General features: G+C 45.8%; 1 protein-coding gene and 1 pseudogene across 2 annotated transcripts in view; one reads left to right on the top strand and one right to left on the bottom strand.

Moving 5' to 3' along the window:
• The window catches only part of XKR6 (XK related 6), a 271,723-nt gene that overhangs the window by 86,166 nt on the left and 165,874 nt on the right, over positions 1-19,683 (bottom strand). The window lies entirely within an intron of this gene.
• On the top strand, positions 3,742-3,803 carry LOC122937021 (annotated as a pseudogene).

Raw genomic sequence — 19,683 nt, 5'->3', positions numbered from 1 at the left:
GAATGGGCTCCATAGCATAGCTATCTGGGGTATCACTGTGCAAATAGGGCAAGTACCAAATGACCCGGCTTTCATGTCTTTGCAGGGGAAAATCAAGCGTTTCAACATGGGGCCATAGTCTAAAGCAGACGGGCAACCAGGCTTCTCCAAAGCAATGTGGCGAGATTGGTCTCGTCACAGCCATGTTTTGAAAAGCTGACTTGACCATGAAAGGATCTTCCAGTGGAGCTATGTTTCCATATGCTGACTTGACCATGGAAGAATCCTCTATTGAAGCCATTTTATGATGTATAGACTTCACCATTCAAGAATAATCCAGTGAAGCCATGTTTCTATATAATGACTTAACCATGAAAGGATCATCCAGTAAGCCATGTTTTAACATGCTGACTTGACCATGGAAGGATACTCCAATGAGTTTTACGATATGCTGAGTTGACCGTGGAAGGATCCTCCAGTGAGCCATGTTTTGATATGTTGACATTTCAAGGAGTCATATTTCAATATGCTAACTAACAAGCTCATCGACTCACTGACTACTAATAGACCCACCTTAACATGGTACCAATTCCACGAAATAGAAAGTATTATGTAATCATAGAGCATTAAGTAGCCACCAAATGATAACTGTGATCACAAAGAAGTTTTTAAGAAAAAAAAACTGTCAAGTCTAAGGTGGGCATACACATTACATTGAATCGACCACCTAATGTGTATAGGGGCATCTCAACCATCCCCAGACCACAGATGTCAGGGAAACAAAGGATGACGCATGTTGCATTCAAACATGCCCAATTGTATGTTCTTGCAGGACATAAACCACTTCTAGAAGTGTTTGCTAAAAGTTTATGTCTATAACTTCATTGAAGGCCCATGCAAGCTCCAAAATGTGGTGGAAAGCTTACTGAGAATAGTGGAGATTGGTATATCAAGGGACCACCTCAATGTCCATTGTTTTGGAATGAGATCTTCTCCGAGCTCTCACTTCATTAATATCTTTATTCAGTCCTGTTTTACAGTACTTATTACAGACAGACGTATATTATATTCTTTACGTAGTATTTAACAATGGAGCCCTCAGAGACAGCTGCTGTCTATGTTTCACTCAACCTTTTCCTTGCGTCTTGGTAAAGATTAGAGCGGTTCATTATTGTCCGTGAATGAAAACACAGAGCGGGTAATTACATTCTGCTTAACACTTCTATCTACTTAGCTGACCTTCTCAGTAGACGGCGCTGTGTGATCAGGCAGCACTTGATATCCCATCACATCCATATAGCCTGCATTACTATAATAAATCGTTTGCCATATCCAAGCATTTGGGTTTTCAGGATGAGGTGACTAAGTATTCATCTCCAACTTTGTATAAAGTAGTCAAATCACAGTAAAATATACCCTTAGGGAAAGACATTGACGCAGAATCCTTCCTTCATTTGGGACCAATTTTCAGTTTTTGTTGCCCTTACTCTGTATGTATATTTCCTGGCAAAGGCAGATTGGCTTGTTGGTGTTCTCCTTGGCATCCAGCACCTGGGACACCTACCCCACTAGCCTCTGCCCTAGTTTTGGCCAATTTAAGAGTTGGATTATACATTTAGTTTGTTGACATACTTGAGTTAGACTGGTTGAGCTGGATGGCCGCCTCTTCCCAGGCTCAATGTCGGAGTAGGGATTGAGGATGTAATGGTGGCTGGCTATAGACCAAGGTCAAACCCAAGGTCATAGCCTAGAATTCCAAGAAGTAGACCAATGGCCATACACATTAGATAGATGGTTATTTCTACTGACCCCTCATACAAACTACTGGCCTGAACCTCTGGTGGCAGCTTATCTCAAAGGATTGTGCATGTTGCAATTTAACTGCCTGATTCTTATCTCTCCTAACATAAAGTACCATGGCTTCCAATACCACCTTTATGCTGACAACACCCATATCTACCTCTGTGACCCAGATGTCACTTCCTTGCTATCCAGAATCCTGGCGTATCTGTCAGCTATGTCTTTATTCTTCTCCTCCCGCTTCTTAAAACTCAACATGGAGAAAACTGAATTCATCATCTTTCCTCCATGTCACTCAGCCCCCCCTACCTGACCAATCCATTACAATTATTGGCATGACACTTTTTTCAGTCTCACAGATCTGCTGATTGAGGATAACATTTGATTCTTCCCTGTCCTTCAAGTCACACATCCAAACCCTCACCACCTCCGCCACTTTCAACTCAAGAACATCTCTTGTGTTTGCTGCTTCCTCACCCCTGAGTCAACTAAAATGCTAGAGCATGCCCTCATCATCTCCCGTCTGGACTACTGAAACATCATCCTCTGTGGCCTTCCATCTAGCAATTTCGCACTCCTCCAATCTATTCTCAACTCTGCTGAATTCAGTTGAGGATACTAACAACTACATATAAGGCTGTCCGCAACCTGTCCCCTCCTTACATCTCTGACCGGCTTTCCAGATACATACCCACACATAACCTTCGATCCTCACAGGACCTTCCTCTTTATTCTCTTCTTGTCTATTCTTCACACAGTCGTCTACAAGATTTCTCCCGTGCATCCCCCATACTCTGGAACTTGCTACCCCAGCACATCCGACTCTCCCCCAACATCCAAACCTTCAAGAGTAACCTGAAAGCCCACCTCTTTAGGAAAGCCTACCATCTGCAATAGGCATGGTACCACCACACATCCAGATGAGCAGCTTCTACCCTCACTGTCCTTCCATTTTCTCTTGTAGATTGTAAGTTGTTGCAAGCAGGGTCCTCTCCCCCTCTGAACCAGTCTACTAGATTCATGTTTATCGTATTAGAATTTTTATATTATGTATGTTTAACCCCATCTGTATGTACAACGCCATGGAATTAATGGTGGTATCAAATAACTAATAATAATAATAATAATGCCCAGCTATTCCTGGTTCGCTGACAATTATCTAGTGTGTATGACCAGCTACATACATGCAACACTGTTATAATCCATTAATATACTTAAAGGGCTTGTCCACTTTAAACAACCTCCATTCATTGGACCAAAACGGGGTGATCGGTGTTGTTGGGAGCCATTAAATCAGCTGTTACAAGGAAAGTAAACCATATATGATGCTCATGACATGGATACCAGTCGAGCCCGCCATGACCTCTATATAGGCTCACAGTGATACATATTTGCCAATGGTTATTGGGTCAGATACATATAAGCCATAAGGCATGTTTGCATATACAGATCGGTGAGCCTCCAGGTGAGCGTATTACGAGGGATATCATCTGCACTTATGGTTCTTAATCGGAAAGCATCTGTCCAAGCCGTGTACTGCAAAATATATAATAAACCAGCGCAACGTCAAGTAGATCCAGGCGATGTACTGTACTGTACGGGAAAAGCTCTATTTGTGGGGAGGGGTATAGAAATATCTTTTTTCCACATGGGAAATCTAAAACCCCATTCATTATAATGTATTAGGAGTCGGCTGCACAAGGAAGGAAATTACACATTTCCTAAATGGAGCTGTAATACCACAGACAACCTGTGGGTGGATGTGGTGCTGTTTTGGGAAGAAAGCAGCCATGTATTTGTAACCCTGAATGGGCAAGACTAGAGCCTGCAGAAGGGATTAAACACTGGATAGCAGGTTTAAATGACTCCTTTTACTAACCACAGAACACCAGGGATGCTAGCACTAACACCTTCACTAACCTAATTTTGGCCTCTGTCAGCACGATCGACCCTACCAAACCAGTGCTCGCTTCGGCAGCACATATTCTAAAATTGGAACGATACAGAGAAGATTAGCATGACCCTACCAAACCAGGAATATTGCCTGGTAGGGTGGATCATGCTGAGTAAAACAATATTTCTTACCTCTCTAGGGTTAATAAATGCTGACAGATTAATTGTTATACTTATGTAAATTAGCTATTTGGAGCACCAGGAGGCTGGCCATAGTGCTAGGAGCACCGCTAGCGCAATGCCCCCTGTGCTTTGTGTACCTCACGGCTCAATGACTCGTGCAGAAAATCTGATGCTGCTTCCTGAGCTTAGGACACAGCAGCAGAAGACTGATTGCACAAGTGTTGAGTTGGCTCATTGACTTGGCGCCTGCGCAGTGGATCTGATGAGCACTACTTTCCAAACTCAGCAGATTTACTGCGCAAGCGCCGAGTAACTGAGCCGTGACAACACATCTTTTCCAGCCCTCACTCGAAGGGGAGAGGGAGGTACAGAAAGCACAGGGGACTCCGCACTAATGGTTCTCCGAGCACTATGGCCAGCCCTCTGGTGCTCCAAATACCTATTTTACATAAATATGAAAATTAATATATGTCAGCACTTATTAACCCTAGAGAGGAAGGAAATATATCGTTTTACTCAGCATGATTGACCCTACCAGGCAATATTCCTGGTTAGGCCGTCATGTCAGACGACTGTCCATACAAGCTAAGATCAATGGAGCTGGCAACCAAGTAATGGCAACCTACAGCCCAAAATGGCAACCAGCACATGTGATATCCTTGCGGCCGAATACTTTCCGCTTCTACACACGTGTTAAACGTTTTGGACCTTGCTATAACCTGACACTCCCAGATTATTGGAATTTTCACTGGATCCATCATCCATAGACAGAGCCCGAGTTGTCTTAAGCGGCAGCTCTTGCCGTCTGGTGGAGGATACTGGGAAAGTCACACTTATTTTACCTTCGCTTCTCGGTGAGACTGAGGCGCGCCATACGTAGGCCAATAGGTTAACACACATAAGTTGACTGCTCGGCTGCAGTGTGATTGAGCTATTGACTGTGCACCGAGGCGTCACGAGGCTGTTACCTGATTGCTGGATCTTGTGTATGTGCAGATGGACTGATCTGCGCTGAGGCGTTCGCAGAGAACCTTGCAATCAATAGAAACGCGTGAGCAGAAGCATTAAGAAAAGTCAGAGTGGAGAATGATTTATCTAAACACATTATTTAGCCGATAGAGGAGAAATAGGGCCCCTGCTTAATCTCACCCGCCCTTGTGGGCTGCAGACGAGAACCTTCTGTATATTCCACCGGTGAACGGTATATTCTGCATTCTGCCCAATGAAAATATCAACAAGAATCAATATTGATAACAATATCACATAAGTAAAAAAAACTCCATGGAAAATTGTAGTGCGCATGCTCTGTGCTGTGAGAGGGAGGTGGTGAGATGTTCTTCTCACCTACTGCTAATGGTGTGATCTTGTAATATCTGCCTCCAGCTTTATAATAGAGGTGTCACCGCTCATATAGCCGTATAGATAGAGTTTAATAGTAATGGGGGCCCAGGATGCAATTGCATTGGGGTTCCTATTTGTGTGTGTGGGGGGGGGGGGGGGGGGGGGGGGGGGCGTTACAGAAGCCTAAATTGAAGCTTGTGGGCTCCAATGCAAAATCTATAACACAAGTGCATTTATAAAACTGGTCTCTACTCATATGGCAGAGGACCCTTTGGACCTTCTGAGGCACCAGAGTCTGAGGGCAGCGGCTATCTCTGCCGGGGGTGGACTGGCAACTTATAGTGGCCCTGGAAAAAACTAAAAGTGGCCCCATGTTGTAAGCAGGTGCAGATTGACTGAAGGCAGGCCAACACGAGTAGGCAGGGATACCAGAAATAGGAGGGGCAGCAATAGTGCAGCACAAGATACCGCCCCTGCAGAACCAAATACCACAGTGCAGCACAAGATACCACCCCTGCAGGACCAAAATACCACAGTGCAGCACAAGATACTGCCCCTGCAGAACTCAATACCACAGTGCAGCACAAGATACTGCCCCTGCAGAACCAAATACCACAGTGCAGCACAAGATACTGCCCCTGCAGAACTCAATACCACAGTGCAGCACAAGATACTGCCCCTGCAGAACCAAATACCACAGTGCAGCACAAGATACTGCCCCTGCAGAACCAAATACCACAGTGCAGCACAAGATACTGCCCCTGCAGAACCAAATACCACAGTGCAGCACAAGATACTGCCCCTGCAGAACCAAATACCACAGTGCAGCACAAGATATTGCCCCTGCAGAACCAAAATACCACATTGCAGCACATTATACTGCCCCTGCAAAACTAAATGCCACAGTGCAGCACAAGATACTGCCCCTGCAGAACCAAATACCACATCACAGCACATTATACTGTTCTGCAGGACCAAATACCACAGTGCAGCACATTATACTGCCCCTGCAGAACCAAATACCACAGTGCAGCACGAGATACTGTCCCTGCAGAACCAAATACCACATCGCAGCACATTATACTGCCCCTGAAAAACCAAAAACCACAGTGCAGCACAAGATACTGCCCCTGCAGAACCAAATACCACAGTGCAGCACAAGATACTGCCCCTGCAGAACCAAATACCACAGTGCAGCACAAGATACTGCCCCTGCAAAATCAAATACCACAGTGCAGCACAAGATACCACCCCTGCAGGACCAAATACCACAGTGCAGCACAAGATACCGCCCCTGCAGAACCAAATACCACAGTGCAGCACAAGATACTGCCCCTGCAGAACCAAATACTACAGTACAGCACAAGATACTGCCCCTGCAGAACCAAATACCACAGTGCAGCACAAGATACTGCCCCTGCAAAATCAAATGCCACAGTGCAGCACAATATACTGCCCCAGCAGAACCACAGACCACAGTGCAGCACAATATACTGCCCCTGCAGAAACAAATACCACAGTGCAGCACAAGATACCACCCCTGCAGGACAAAATACCACAGTGCAGCACAAGATACCGCTCCTGCAGAACCAAATACCACAGTGCAGCACAAGATACTGCCCCTGCAGAACAAAAAACCACAGTGCAGCACAAGACACCGCCCCTGCAGAACCAAATAACACAGTGCAGCGCAATAAACTGCCCCTGCAGAACCAAATACCACAGTGCAGCACAAGATACTGCCCCTGCAGAACCAAATACCACAGTGCAGCACAAGATACCACCCCTGCAGAATCAAATACCACAGTGCAGCACGAGATACTGTCCCTGCAGAACCAAATACCACATCGCAGCACATTATACTGCCCCTGCAAAACCAAATACTACAGTGCAGCACAAGATACTGCCCCTGCAGGACCAAATACCACAGTGCAGCACAAGATACCGCCCCAGCAGAACCAAATACCACAGTGCAGCACAAGATACTGCCCCTGCAAAATCAAATGCCACAGTGCAGCACAATATACTGCCCCTGCAGAAACAAATACCACAGTGCAGCACAAGATACCACCCCTGCAGGACCAAATACCACAGTGCAGCACAAGATACCGCCCCAGCAGAACCAAATACCACAGTGCAGCACAAGATACTGCCCATGCAGAACAAAAAACCACAGTGAAGCACAAGATACCGCCCCTGCAGAACCAAATACCACAGTGCAGCGCAATATACTGCCCCTGCAGAACCAAATACCACAGTGCAGCACAAGATACCGCCCCTGCAGAACCAAATACCACAGTGCAGCACAAGATACTGCCCCTGCAAAATCAAATGCCACAGTGCAGCACAATATACTGCCCCTGCAGAAACAAATATCATATTGCAGCACATAATACTGCCGCTCTCTCCGCAGTATTCAACTGTATGATCATCCTGAGGATGGCGATACAGTTGAATTCAATAGGGCACCTGCGGCCACTGGCTAGATGCATAAGTACCTGATGCTCCATGCTCATTGCTTCTAATCATTACGTGCCCAGCTGGCAGCTGTGAGGAGGGAAGCCCCTGGGCATCGGCTGACCAGGAAACTTTCCTGTAGAGTCAATGGACAGTCTGTCCCTGCCTACAACTATGCAAATGGCCTATTACATCACATACTTTGCTACCATTATGCATTCCTTCACTGCTTCCATTTTGATGCTGCTCTGCTCCCCACTGACCTCCACTTACTGGTCCCAAACTCAACACATAGGAAATGTCTCGGACTGCAGACTTAGTGGGTCACTACTGTGGCTAGTGATTGGCTCAAAGGCAGTCCAAGCAGCTAAGGCCGGAGTGAGTATCACTTCTTTTTTTATTTGTGGCTCTCCCTCTTTTTCTTTTTAACCATGTGCCTGGAAAATCCCTTTAAGGAAAGCACAAGCCGCTTATGGTATGACTAGCTATTTCTTTGCCTAGTCCAGGATCCAGGCTGAGCGGTTAGTGCAGGTCATCATCTTGAACACGGAGGGGGGGAAATCTAGCGCTCGCTGACTTTACACTCCATTTAAATAATTCCGTTTGCCAAATCTGATTATGTTCTGAGGATTACACAAGTCAGGAGCTCTGTGTGTCAGGACATGAAGAGGAGCCGAAGCTTTGAGAAGCAGAAGAACAAACCCAGGAAGATAAAAGAATCTGAGCCGTGCTGAGTCTGCAACTGCTCTCAGCTCTGTAGGAGACACCACTATTGTGCGAGGAGAGGCTATAAATCATGGGATGTGTGAAAAGAGGAAACTGTGTGTACAGCTCCAAGATCACATCACAGGCATGTATTCAGACTGGAGGAAACCATCACCTTACCTGTATACTATATGGACGTAATTAGCATTAAAACCAGAAAGATACAACAATCTGATATGAGGATCTTATTCTTATACATATGTTCAGTATTATAGTAGTTATATTCCTGTACATAGGAGCAGTATTATATTAGTTATATTCTTGTACATAGGAGGCAGTATTATAGTAGTTATATTCTTGTACATAGGAGCAGTATTATAGTAGTTATATTCTTGTACATAGGAGGCAGTATTATAGTAGTTATATTCTTGTACATAGGAGGCAGTATTATAGTAGTTATATTCTTGTACATAGGAGCAGTATTATAGTAGTTATGTTATTGTACATAGGAGCAGTATTATAGTAGTTATATTCTTGTACATAGGAGGCAGTATTATAGTAGTTATATTCTTGTACATAGGAGCAGTATTATAGTAGTTATATTCTTGTACATAGGAGGCAGTATTATAGTAGTTATATTCTTGTACATAGGAGCAGTATTATAGTAGTTATGTTCTTGTACATAGGAGCAGTATTATAGTAGTTATATTCTTGTACAAAGGAGCAGTATTATAGTAGTTATATTCTTGTACATAGGAGCAGTATTATAGTAGTTATATTCTTGTACATAGGAGCAGTATTATAGTAGTTATGTTCTTGTACATAGGAGCAGTATTACAGTAGTTATATTCTTGTACATAGGAGCAGTATTATAGTAGTTATATTCTTGTACATAGGAGCAGTATTACAGTAGTTATATTCTTGTACATAGGAGCAGTATTATAGTAGTTATATTCTTGTACATAGGAGCAGTATTATAGTAGTTATATTCTTGTACATAGGAGCAGTATTACAGTAGTTATATTCTTGTACATAGGAGCAGTATTATAGTAGTTATATTCTTGTACATAGGAGCAGTATTATAGTAGTTATATTCTTATACATATGTTCAGTATTATAGTAGTTATATTCTTGTACAAAGGAGCAGCATTATAGTAGTTATATTCTTGTACATAGGAGCAGTATTATAGTAGTTATATTCTTGTACAAAGGAGCAGCATTATAGTAGTTATATTCTTGTACATAGGAGCAGTATTATAGTAGTTATATTCTTGTACATAGGAGCAGTATTATAGTAGTTATATTCTTGTACATAGGAGGCAGTATTATAGTAGTTATATTCTTGTATATAGGAGGCAGTATTATAGGAGTTATATTCTTGTACATAGGAGCAGTATTATAGTAGTTATGTTCTTGTACATAGGAGCAGTATTATAGTAGTTATATTCTTGTACATAGGAGCAGTATTATAGTAGTTATAGTCTTGTACATAGGAGCAGTATTATAGTAGTTATATTCTTGTACATAGGAGGCAGTATTATAGTAGTTATATTCTTGTATATAGGAGGCAGTATTATAGTAGTTATATTCTTGTACATAGGAGCAGTATTACAGTAGTTATATTCTTGTACATAGGAGCAGTATTATAGTAGTTATATTCTTGTACATAGGAGCAGTATTATAGTAGTTATATTCTTGTATATAGGCGAAATATTATCGAAGTTATATTATTGTACATAGGAGCAGTATTATAGTAGTTAAAGTCTTGTACATAGGAGAAGTATTATAGTAGTTATATTCTTGTACATAGGAGCAGTATTTGTGTAGTTATATTCTTGTACATAGGAGCAGTATTATAGTAGTTATAGTTTTGTACATAGGAGAAGTATTATAGTAGTTATATTCTTGTACATAGGTGTCACGGCTGAGGATGGGGAAAACCCTCAGCCGTGCGATGCTCAGAAATGTCCGGTCGCTACTTGGCCAGGGCAACAGAAATAGGGAGCAGGTCACCTCCTATTGCGTCCCTAACGCTGACCCTGTCTCCTGCCTGTATGAGCTGACCCTGGTGGTAGGAGGGCTCATACGCTGGAACCTTATAGTCCCTGCAAGCCCTCAGGATGGCCCTGGAACTAAGGATCAGGGTAAGACAACCTACTCCTCCTAGGCACGGAGGAGCAGGAGTCTCACTGGCCAAGCAGCATGAAAGAAGGGAAACATGAACAGGACTATGGATATGACAGGTGAACCCAACAGTTCCACACTAACCTGCCACAGCCTTGCTGACTGGAACCCGTGCTCAGAAAACGCGGTCCACACAAACATAAGAGAAACAGCACACACTTAAGAACACTCAGGAACCAGGACATCCATAGCTGCACTAAAAACCAAAGATATAGGACATCACAAAACATCAAGGTAATGGATTTTATGACCGGAAGGGTGGCCCTTACTGGAAGATGGTATTCACAGGAGGCTGCTCCAGCTAAGCATGGCTGAAGCAACCTACTGAGCCATGCCAAAGACAGAGGCTTTATAGGCCTAAGTGGCCACACCCAACGGTCAGACACACCCAGTGACTCACACACACACTGGGAATGGAGTTAACCCTTCCAGCACCAGGGAAGGGAAACACCAACTTAAGGGGAAAGTGTCCAACTCAAGAACACACTGTGGCTGTTGCCGCAGGCAACGATATGGGTGGCAACCATGTCCTGGGAGTCAGCCCGAAGGCCGGGACACTGCCACCACATGTACACCATACAACCAAACGTTGCCACGGGCAGCCACAGTGAGGGAAAGATGTCAGTGCACACCACACATAAAACAGAGTGCACACAGAGATACCACAGTGCATACATACACGCACACAACTCCAAGGAAACCGCACACATACTTGTTGTCCGCGGCAACCGCACCTGAGGCAAACAGCAAAATGCCTCCAGCTGCGGTTGACACAACAACCCAAAACCGCGGGCAACTGTATGCGGCTCCCAAGGAGTCACGGCCATAAACATGGTCGTGACAATAGGAGGCAGTACTATAGTAGGTATTGTGACACAGTGAGAGGTTTGGTCTGGGAAAACAGGTATTTTCCTCCCAGCATGGACTGCTGGGCTGATTTACAGCCAGGTGAGGTCAAATACCGGACCGGATTTTAAAGTGCGGCTTTTGGCAGCACCTGGCTGTCCTTGAATAGGCAGCTGGGCTGAGAAGCCATGTCTGTGTGCTAGAATCTGAGGCCTGTGCTGGGCTGGAGAGCTGATACCTGTGTGTCAGGGGAACAGGCCGCCTAAAGCCTGTATTTGGACTTTGAGGCAGAACTGCCACCAAGGTGACTTTTTGTTATATTAACTTGCCATTAGGTGTACAGTAACACCAACACTGCAAAAGTGACGTTTTGTTTTTGGCACCATGTGTGAATAAACACTGAAGTTTGAATTACAAACTTGTATTTTGCCGCTGTACTGCACCCGCTTATCCTAACTACCAGAGCGAATTCCCACAATTGGTGGAGGATGCAGACAAGCGCAGAGAGGCAGGCATAAGTGCTGAAATATTGTTGTTGTTTTGTTTTTCCACCAGGCACTGTTGTATGTCTTGCATTAAACCCGCTAAATTTCAACCCGTGACCCTTGAGAAAATGGAGGCGGTAATGAAGGCCCTTGTGGAGGCTAACAGGCAGCAGCAAGAAACAAACCAGCTGCTGCAACAACATGTGATGGCTTTGCAGACGGCAGGAGCAACCCCGAGCGTCCGCAATGCCCAGAAAGTGGTCCGTGCGGCGATGCCCAAGATGACACCCGCAGATGACATCGAAACCTACCTGCTGATGTACGAGAAGGTGGCCACAAGGAAGAAGCTACCCCGAGACCAGTGGGCTGAGGTCATCGCTCCGTTCCTGGCATCTGATTCCCAGCGGCCGACTACCAGAAAGTCAAGGGTGAGATTCCGACAAGACTGGGGGTGAATGTGTTGGTCCGGGCCCAGCAGTGCATCAGTGGGGGTTCAACCCGGCTGAGCCTGAAAGACCCCAGTATTATAACTTACTTCACCTCTTGCAAAAATGGCAACAGCCTGATGTGCTGAGTCTCACTGCTATGCTGGATCGTCTGTTCGCCGATATGTTCTGGAGGGCTTTGCCATACCCTCTCCAGCACTGGATTGGTCAGGTGTCTCCTGGCAATGCCCTTGAGATGGTGGACCTGGTGGAACGCTATGAAGCTATCATGAATCTAAAGGAGGGTTCTGTCAGGAGGGGGGTCGGCAAACCCCGGAAATCTCCACCCCAGGCCCAGAGGTTTGAGCCGATAAAACCCGCCCGGGATGTACCCACGGCGGACCTAGCTCCGATAGTCTGCTGGCAGTGTCAGGAGCCTGGCCATGTATGGGCTGACTGTCCCCATCGGGTTGAGCCCATGGACACTAACTATGGCTACCATCAGTCGCTATATGCCAGGAGGCTGTGTGCAACAGGTACCCCAGAGTCTCTAGATCACTTGTGCCAGGTGGAAGTGGGAGACACTCCGGGGGAGGCTCTGCTGGACTCAGGGTGTCTGGTGACCCTAGTAAGGGCTACCCTGGTGCGGTCCACTCAGTATACTGGCCGGAAATTCGGGGTGATGTGCATCCACGAGACCTAAAAGACTACCTCACCATGCTGGTGTCTCTAACCACGGTGGCCGGTAGATGGACCCACGAGGTGGCTGTCGCCACAAATCTACTTTATGAACTCATATTAGAGAGAGTTTTCCCGGGCTTCCCGGCACTGTGGCCTGCTACGAGAATTACTGATACCCATGAGACAGGGGTAACCCCAGCAGAGTGGCCTTGCTCAGGGGGAAGACCACAACCATGGGAACCCAAGGCCAAAGGGCCAGCGGTAGGGGTGACCGCCACTTCGGTGGAAGAGGGGGAGACAACCCCGCTGAGTGTGATGGTGGGAGATGTGGAGGACTTGCCGCTGGGTCCTGTATTGGCAGACCTCAATGTCTCCAGGGGTAATTTTGGTACTGCACAAAACCGGGACCCAACCCTATCCCGAGCCTGGGAGAATGTGTTAATAGTAGATGGTTAACCACAACAACCTGGGGCCAACTCAGTGTTTCCCTGTTTTGTGGTTCATCAGGGTATGCTGTATCGGGTAAACCAACTACGGGGTGAACATATTGAACAGTTGGTGGTCCCCAAGGCTTATCGCAAACTCGTCTTAGATCTATCCCACCAGCACGTTCTCGGGGGTCACCTGGGGTTGCAGAAAACACATTATGGTATACTACAGCGATTTTACTGGCCCAGCATATTCAGAGAGGTAGAAGAGTTTTGTAAGTCTTGCCCGACCTGCCAGATAAGTAGCCCCCAGCCACATTTCCGTAGTCCTCTAGTTCCTCTCCCATTTATCGAGGTACCGTTTGACAAAATAGCTATGGATTTCATAGGCCCCGTACCGAAGTCCGCCAGTGGGCACCAACACATCTTATTCATCCTAGACTATGCCACTTGGTACCTGGAGGCGGTGCCACTGCGACATACATCGGCCAAACTGATAGCTAAGGAGTTTATGGAGATGTTTTCCCGAGTAGGACTACCTAAAGAGGTTTTGACCGATCAGGGGACCCCTTTTATGCCCAAGGTAATAAGGGAACTCTGTAAGTTGCTGCACATATAACAGCTACGGACGTCCGTTTACCATCCGCAAACAGATGGTCTGGTAGAAAGGTTTAACCAAACATTAAAAAATATGTTGAAAAGGGTAGTGGCTAAAGATGGGAAGGACTGGGACCTCCTTCTGCCCTATCTCATGTTCGCAGTGTGAGAGGTACCCCAGGCCTCTACTGGGTTCTCACCCTTCGAACTGCTATATGGCAGACACCCTTGCGGTCTCTTGGATTTAGCCAAAGAGGCATGGGAACAACAACCCACTCCACATAAAAGTGTCATTGAGTACGTTACCCAGATGCCTCTTGTTAGGGAACATATGGAGGCAGCTTAGCGAGCCCAGAGTCGGGTCTGTAATCGGCAGGCTTGGGTCCGGATCTTTAACCCGGGTGATCGGGTTTTGGTTCTGGTACCGACCGTGGACAGTAAGTTCCTGGCTAGGTGGCAGGGGCCCTACGAGGTACTCGAGAAAGTTGTAGATGTGAACTACAAGGTACACCAGCCAGGGCAGAGAAATCCAGAACAGAGCTACCATGTTAATTTGCTTAAGCTGTCGAAGGATAGAGAGACCTCTACGGAACACAGCCCGCACCTGTGTTTTCTAGGGGAAGATGTTCCGGCCCCTTTGTCTGATGCAAGGGAAGCTGTTGCCGCTGCAAAGGTTGCTGACAGCCTCTCCTCTAAACAGGCTCAGTAGGCCAGGGAGTTCGTTAGTCGGAACACAGATGTGTTCTCTGACCTCCCCAGACGCACTTGCACAATCCAGCAAGACATTGTCACGGAACCTGAGGCCAAAGTCCGGTTGAAACCATACTGGGTATACGAGGCTCGGCGACAAGCCATCTCGGAGGAAGTGCAGTTAATGCTGCAACTAGACGTCATTGACAGTCTAGAAGTGAGTGGGCCAGCCCTATAGTACTGATACCCAAACCGGACGGGACGTTGCAGTTTTGTAACGGTTTTCAAAAATTAAACAAGGTATCTAAGTTTGATGCGTATGCCATGCCTCGCGTGGATGAGCTTATTGAGAGGTTAGGCCAAGCCCGGTATTTTCCTGTTATGGACCTCACCAAACTGTACTGGCAGGTACCCTTGACAGAGGCTGCCAAAGAGAAAACTACCTTCATCACACCAGTGGGGCTGTATGGCGCGCCTGCCACTTTCAATGACTCATGGACATTGTGCTGCGTCCACATCGTCGGTACGCTTCGGCTTACATGGGCAATATTGTCATTCATGGTACCGACTGGGAAAGTCACCTACCAAAAGTACAGGCTGTAGTGGACTCCCTTCGAAAGGCTGGACTAACAGCTAGCCCAAAAAAATGTGCAATAGGGTTAGAGGAGACGATATACCTGGGGTATGTCATTGGGCATGGAGTCATCAAACCCCAAGTGAACAAAAGAGAGGCGATAAGAGATTGGCCTGACCTGTCACCTCTAGGCAAGTAAAGTTATTCCTAGGAATGGTGGGCTATTACATGAGGTTTGTCCCCCACTTTGCATCGGTGGCCGCACCATTGATAGGGCTCTTGAAGGGACACAAGTCAATGATGGTTCGCTGGGATGATCGGGTGGAAGAGGCTTTCTCCGCTTTGAAGTCGGCCCTGTGCGGGTCCCCTGTTTTGGTGACGCCCGACTTCAAAAGTGAGTTTATAGTACAGACCGATGCCTCCGAAGTAGGCCTCGGTGCTCTACTGTCTCAGGAAGTCAACGGGGAGGAGCATCCCATTGTCTTCCTCAGTCGTAAGCTCACCCCAGCCGAGACCCGGCATTGTATAATGGAGAGAGAGTGCCTGGCTATTAAGTGGGCACTTGAGTCTCTCCGCTATTATTTATTGGGGAGAAAATTCCGCCTGGTGACTGACCACTCCCGTCTCAAGTGGATGAGCCAGGCCAAGGACAGAAATGCCCGGGTCACCCGATGGTTTCTCTCCCTACAAAACATTTTTCGGTGGAACACAGGGCAGGCCGGTTACAGGGAAACGCGGATGCCCTGTCCCTGGTACACTGTCTGGCGTGTGTTCACCCCCTCAGGGTTGAACAAGGGGGGGTATGTGACACAGTGAGAGGTTTGGTCTGGGAAAACAGGCATTTTCCTCCCAGCATGTGCTGCTGGGTTGATTTACAGCCAGGTGTGGTCAATTACGGACCGGATTTTAAGTGCCGGTCTGGGTTTTGGCAGCACCTGGCTGTCCTTAAATAGGCAGCTGGGCTCAGAAGCAATGTCTGTGTGCTGGGATCTGAGACCTGTGCTGGGCTAGAAAGCTAATACTCGTGTGTCAGGGGAACAGGCCACCTAAAGCCTGTATTTGCACTTTCTGAGGCAGAACTGCCACCAAGGTGTCTTTTTGTTATATTAACTTGCCATTGGGTGTGAAGTAACACCAACACTGCAAAAGTGATGTTTTGTTTTTAGCACCATGTGTGAATAAACACTGAAGTTTGAATTACGAACTTGTATTTTGCCTCTGTACTGCGCCCGCTTATCCTAACTACCAGAACGAATCCCCACAGTATATTCTTGTCATGTACATAGAAGGCAGTATGAACTTTTACTGAACAGCTATTTTTCAAATGGAAAAATGTAATTTATAATGATCATTCCCTGTTGGTGTTAAGTGGTTCTTTTTTATGCCATTATGAGCTTACATACTCTGGGGTACAATATCCACATGAATATACTCCAATCTATGAATTATCTATGGGCAGGGTGCTGTCTAAATCTGTAAGAGTCGCTCAGTTACTTCCCTTTTATGGTACTTTTTTAGTATTATGTCCATACAGCCTGAAATGAATGGCGCTTTAAAAGAAATGAATATAATAATAATAACCCCTCCACAGCATCCCCTTAACGCGGTAGAGGTGTTTGAGTGCTGTAATAAAGTTGAAGGCTATGCTGGCAGTAGTGTATTCTATCAACAGGGTCTCCCAAGTCAAAACAGGCCTCAGCTGAGGAGCCAGACTAATCGCACCCAACAACCCATTACCATGGTAAAATGGACAAATAAAAAATCCATACCGGTTGGTCGTCGCCCGGGTCAATAAGGGTCTGGTTCTGGAGTTCCTGGGCATCTGTTGATAAGTGGGCTATAGGACTTGTGAACTAGTTGTAGGCCACCAGGGCCTAGTCCTGCAGGGCTTCTCGAAGAGAAACATCTGCCAAAGCGTCGGAAGTATAGTGTGTCAAAGAATCAAGCCATTATGGTCTCCTACTAAAAATCAGAAGCAGATAAATCTGAAAAGAATGTATGAACTGTGGAATCAAAAACATCCGGACCCGGCGGTCATTGAACATAATTGGCTGATCAGTGTACATTCCTCATCAGGAACAAAGTGTTCAGTGAAGTGAAACTCGAAGAAATTCGATAAACTTGTGAGATACAGAAGACAGATGAATCCCCCAAAACATCAGGGGTCATTGAACACCTCAGACAACAAGATCATGATAACGGTTTGGAAGAGGATGTTTGGAAAAGTGCCGAAAGTACCAAACCAACAGATCCACTGACTCCGAGACCTGAAAGAAAAAATCCTGGTACATATGGAATGAAATTCAAAAAGACTCACAGGCTTGAAACCTGTGTCCAAAAACATCTGCCACCTATCATGTAGGACGTGAACAAAGTGCTTGGAAAAACACGAATAACATCAATTGAACAAACCAAGCAGGTCATCTACAGTACCGCGGTGGTGGTTACACAAGAACTGGCCATCAAACAACCAAAGCCCAAGCATAAAAAAAAACCCATAAACACAAGTCAGAAATCAGACTGGAACAGAAGATCCAACAGCTGGGGGCAGATGTGGACAATGTGAACAATCTAAAAGAGCAAAAGCTGAAGAATGGAAAGATCGAGCAGCTAAAAGTTGGCACAGTAAAATGGCCAATTCTTGGAAAACATCGAGGGCATCCGACCACTTTCTGGCGAAATGCTGGCTTTTGGACAGACAAACAACGTTGCTTGCAATGTTTTATTGTCCGATCGACAACAGACACTTATGCTGTCCCATTATAGTCAGCGGGGTGAACATCAGCATCCAAGTTAGGCCGGATCCGGTGAACTCCAGCAGGCTCTGAACAGCTCGCAGGATTCATTAAACGGAAGTGAGAACCTGCTTAAATAGGAAGACTCAAGTGCAAAGCCTCTGGCACAGATCAGCAGCTGTGGTGCCAGTGGTGACCCGCACACTGGGTGCCATCCCCAAAGACGTCAGGAGGCCCCTGAAACAACTGAATACTGAAAAAGCACTTTCTGTCATCTTCATAAAGCTACACTGCCAGGATCTGCAAGCATCATCTGCCGACACATCATCATGTCCTAGATTCCTGGGAGGAATCTGACAAGTGGTGAAGACGAACACCAAGTGTGATATCATGATGTGTTGTATAGCTTTATCTTGAGTAAAAAAATAAAATAAAATAATAGTAATAATAATAGTAATAAAAATAATAATAATAGCAATAATAATAATAGTCATAATAATAAAAGTAATAGTAATATTAGTAATAAAAATAATAGTAACTAATAATATTAGTAATAATAATAGTAATAATTAGTGTTGAGAACTCAAAGGATATATATTTGATTTGCCTCGTGCTTGGTGGTAGTAAATCGATTTAACCTAAAATAGTGCAAAACAACAAAAAACATCATACTTACCTGCTCCATTTCCTTGGCGACAGGCCGGCTGCCGCCATCTTGCTTGAAGATCTTGCACTAAATCCTGTGTGCGGTGACGTATGATGTTACCACGCCGGCCGGGTTCACGACACAAGCTCGGGCTGTGCAAGATTTTGCGCCAGATCTTCAAGCAAGATGGCGGTGGCCGGCCCGTCGCGAGCAAATGGATCAGGTAAGTATGATTTTAAAAAAAAATGTTTACACCGTGTTATGTATATCAGATGCTGCGATCATGGACGCGGCATCTAAGGGGTACAATGACAGAAGACGGTGCGAACCCTTGGGTCTGGTGCCGAACGGGGGCCCACAGGACCCTCTGCCCTGCTTTCACTCCACATTGGGGTACAGGAGCCTCTGCCTCAGCACATTATCAGGCACATCTGCTATGGACGTGGAGGGACGATTTTATTTTCCATTCTGCCCCAGGCGACCATTCACACTTAACTGCTGACACAGCAGTTTAATATACGGCAGTGAGTAAAACCCCAGCCAACTGATGTCATCTCATCTGAATGCTGATATCCCACATAATAGGCATGGATACAGCGGCTCAGCAGACCTTATCACACATGATCGGCTTAGATACAGCAGCTCAGCAGACCGTATCACACATGATAGGCTTAGATACAGAAGCTTAGCAGACAGTATCACACATGATAGGCTTAGATACAGAAGCTTAGCAGACAGTATCACACATGATAGGCTTAGATACAGCAGCTCAGCATACCGTCTCAACACATGATAGGCTTGGATACAGCAGCTCAGCAGACAGTATCACACATGATCGGCTTAGATACAGCAGCTCAGCAGACAGTATCACACATGATCGGCTTAGATACAGCAGCTCAGCAGACAGTATCACACATGATAGGCTTAGATACAGAAGCTCAGTAGATGGTATCACACATGATAGGCTTAGATACAGCAGCTTAGCAGACGGTATCACACATGATAGGCTTAGATACAGAAGCTCAGTAGATGGT

Source organism: Bufo gargarizans, chromosome 4, assembly GCF_014858855.1.
Source record: "Bufo gargarizans isolate SCDJY-AF-19 chromosome 4, ASM1485885v1, whole genome shotgun sequence".
NCBI classification, from domain to species: Eukaryota; Metazoa; Chordata; class Amphibia; order Anura; family Bufonidae; genus Bufo; species Bufo gargarizans.
Note: the sequence above shows the minus strand (reverse complement) of the source record. Positions and strands in the feature narration are given on the sequence as shown.